Here is a 4,049-nt window from a genome sequence, read left to right as displayed (position 1 = left end):
AGCTGATTTCCTGACTCCTGTACACTCTGCCTGCACTCCCTCACCCCCTTCTTTGGCTTGGGGGTAGTTTAAATACTCCTCTATCGCGTAACTTCTTCTTTAAGGGTAAAAGGATGCTGTTTCCATTTTAATTGTGATATTAAACTGTATGCCAACCCCAATCCAGTAGAGGCACCTTATTTCAGCTTAGTCAGTTGGCTTTATTTTTGTTTTAAACTGATCAGTTTAGTCGGTCTCTTCGGCCTCCATTTAATAACATTTACTAACCACAGACTCAGGAGGTGTGCTCTTTGCTTTCCAAATGCTCCTGTTGGAAGTTGGGGTATTTGTTTTCCTCACCTCCTCCACATGCTACCCTGTAAAATACAGGTTGAAGGCCAAACAGCATATCATAGAAGAGCTAAAAGCTTGAGTCCCGAAGTTATTCACCCTATAGCCCTGTCCTGGCTCTTTCAGCTGTACCATGGTCTGGTTTCCTCTGTGAACAGAATCGTCCCCTCTGAGTTGTCCTGAGACTCGGTGCAAACACTTAGCACAGGACACAGAGCTCAGTGACATTCCTGGAACATGGTAGCAAGCCTGCAGTAGGTCCCCCCACTGTCTGTCACCTGATTCACAAAGGGATGGTTGTCTGAGAAAAGCTGCTGGCCTGTCCAAGGAATACCTTTCCTGTACAAGTGGAAGCAGATCTATTACCAGGCAACTCAACACCTCCTTGGCCCTTAAGAGGGGCTGGCATAACAACTAATATTGTTAGGTGATCTGTGGTTTACAGAGTGCCTTTGGGGGCTTAAGAGGGGGAAGAACAGGGCCTTGGAGTCAGGCTATTGTGTAAAGGCTCTGCCTTGGGAGTGCTGGGAACTTCTGGTCCTTGTCTGAAATGTGGGAATACTGCTCCCTGTCACCAGGTCGCTGAGGTCCACAAGCTGACATGCATGTAATATAATATGGTAAACACTAAAGCCTTGGTCAAATGTGAGCAACAGTCATTCCATTTTTTCATGGCTTTAGCTTCCAATAGACCCCTTGAGCAAAAACTCAAGACACTACGCATATCAAACAGATGCAAATTGTTTAGGAGACTCACTGTTCTGTTGTCTGTCTCCATCTCTGCCTGTCTCACACACACACACACACACACACAGTACAGCTTCAGAGCCCTCCTTCCCAGGTAAGGCGTCTGAAAGAAGGCAGGTGACACTTGCTTCTCATGCTTTCCCCTGGGACCCCTTGGAAGACACTTCCTACAGGAAAAGGCAGCCTGAGTGGTGACTCTGATGAAACAGACCTGTGACGCAGCCGTGGCCAGAATAGGTGAGCCAGCTTGCTCCTAGCCAGGTGCGGAATCACCTTCCCAGGCATGAAACCTAGCCTCCCACCATGGCCCAGCTTCTGTGGCTTTCTGGTGGCCCTCACAGCGATCTGCTCAAGAGAGGGATGCCGATCAAGCAGCTAAGAGACATGTGGTTCATCTGCCCGGCCAGCACATTCTTCCAGACAGCATTCACCCTCGGAAGGGGGACACAGCCCTGGGAGGCAGGAAGCCAGCACTGTGGGCCCAGCTCTGGCGCTGTCACTCAGGGCAGGAAGTCACTTGACCAATTCCCCCTTAGCTTTTGGGAGGTGGGGGGCCACTCACCTTGGTGCTTTCCACCTCTTTACTAAGTCCCACCTTGACTTGCTTCTCGGCATCCTGTGCACAAGGAGGGGCAGGCCTTTTGAGAGGATGAAGGTTTAATAGAGGGCGTGTCACAGTTGCCTGTGCTTCTCCCTGAGGCACAGGATAAACCCTCTCAGGTGTTGTTAATGTTCTTAGCATCTTCCAGCAAATGCTAATCCTCAATTTCAAGTAAGTGACTCTTCCAGCCAAGTCACTCCTTGGAAGGAGTGAAGGAGGAAAACTGCCCACTAATTTCAAGTGTGCTCCTGGAGATCCTGGGTGGCCATGGGAGCAGTCTTCCAATGCTGAGGAATTACCCTCAGAGGTGATTCAGGAGTTCTACTAAAACACCATAGGGGAAAAAGTCTGTGGGGGATATTAGGTGGGTGGGGAGTTAGGAAGAAAATAGCAGAGTGTGAAGTTTGCAGCCGGTAAGTATTGACCTTGTTTAGGTCGAGAGCTTGTGGTCAACGGAGTTACAGCATTCAGGAGATAACTACTCATTCCAGAGAACTGAGCACCACCACTGTCCACATCAGTTGCTGTGTGTGTAAATATTGGTCTGGACGATGCCTGGACTCAAATGTCTCCTGGCATGAGAATGAGGCATGATAACACATCCATGTTGGTATCCAGGATTCAGCCTCCTGGTTGCTAGTGGCCCAAGTTCAACTCCTCTAGGGGCAAAAAAAAAAAAAAAAAAGCGAAGTTCAACATTTGCACAGGTTCAATCTCTGCCAGTTGTGTGGGAGGAAGGCCGGAGGAAACGAAACAAGCAGGTGTTCACAATTCAGGTGAAGAACTAATGTAACCCAGTAAGTAAGCGAGTAGAAACAGAAGCGGGGGAAGGTGGCCTGGGAAGCCAGGAAGGTTCGAAAGCTCAGCTGAATTCAGGGGCTCTGGGACCAGAGGGAGGCCTGCTCAGCAGAGGAGGTACTGATACAAGGCTGAAGCTGGCTTGTATACAAGGTGAGGGACTCTCCCATCCTGGCACAGCAGAACCTTAAGCAGGTTTTAATGTCTGGGAGGAGCAAAGGCAAGTCTGTTTTAGAAACAGCCCTCGGATGAGTCAAGAAAAATGGAGGGGAGACCAATGACCTGACTCATGAAATAAACCAGGCGAGAGGTGGAGGCAGTGCCAAACATTTCAGAAGGAACACTCAGTGCAAACGAGGAGGAAAAGGATCCTGGTGCTGGCTGGTAAGCAAACATAAGAGTGTAAAATTGCTCTTTGACGGATCCTGATGCCTGTGGCCAAGGAGGGAGCAGAGGGAAAGTCACTCTAAGCCTCACGAGCAGTTCGAGGCCCAGACCAAGTCCAGCCAGGGTGCATTGGTAGCTAGAATGGAGGTAGTCTTCAGTTCAGTTCAGTTCAATCGCTCAGTCGTGTCCGACTCTTTGCGACCCCATGAATAGCAGCACGCCAGGCCTCCCTGTCCATCACCAACTCCCGGAGTTCACTCAAATGCATGTCCACCGAGTCAGTGATGCCATCCAGCCATCTCATCCTCTGTTGTCCCCTTCTCCTCCTGCCCCCAATCCCTCCCAGCATCAGAGTCTTTTCCAATGAGTCAACTCTTCGCATGAGGTGGCCAAAGTACTGGAGTTTCAGCTTTAGTCCTTCCAAAGAATTCCCAGGGCTTATCTCCTTCAGAATGGACTTGTTGGATCCCCTTGCAGTCCAAGGGACTCTCAAGAGTCTTCTCCAACTAAGACGCCACTGATTCAGTGTTGACAGCGCCGAGATGAAGGGGAGGGTGAGGAGGCAACAGGGATGGTGCAGCTGGGAGTCAGGGCTTCCGAGAAAGGGTCATTAGATAAACAAGCCAAAGCAGTGATCTGGGAGGACCACACATAATGGACTCCAGAGAATTCTCATCCTCAGACTGGAAGGTTTAAGAAGGAGCAGCAAGAGGCAGGTTGAAGAGAAGGGGATGAAGGATTTTACACAAAGACAACCACTCATGTTATCACTCCATCACTTCTACACTTTTCAAATGTGAAGAAACCATGATAGCACTGGTATCTAGTACAGCTGAGGTTGATTTGGTTCTTACTGAAACAGGTCTGGGGCCAAAGTCAAACTCCAGACAACCGAGCCTTTAGCACTGAATCAAACAAGATGCCATTGAAGGTGGATTTCACCACCTGTTAGCTGTAATAGAGATGCTGTGATCGATAACAAAGCTTAGTTGAAATCCAAATATTGAAGGAGCTACAGCCCCCAAACGTAACCACACATCCCTTCCCCTAGAGAAAGCATCATCTTTCAGACAAGTATCCAAGGCTGATCATGTTGATAAGCACTCACCACCATGCTACATACTTCCTGAAATGTAAAATAAGTTCACCATCCAGGAGACACAAAGAAATGAGCAGAGCTGACATG

The sequence above is a fragment of the Bos grunniens genome, chromosome 3 (genome assembly GCF_055505025.1).
Source record: "Bos grunniens cultivar Pamir isolate PY7600 chromosome 3, Bosgru_T2T1.0, whole genome shotgun sequence".
NCBI classification, from domain to species: Eukaryota; Metazoa; Chordata; class Mammalia; order Artiodactyla; family Bovidae; genus Bos; species Bos grunniens.
The sequence above is the reverse complement of the archived record's forward strand: the minus strand, read 5'-3'. Positions refer to the sequence as shown.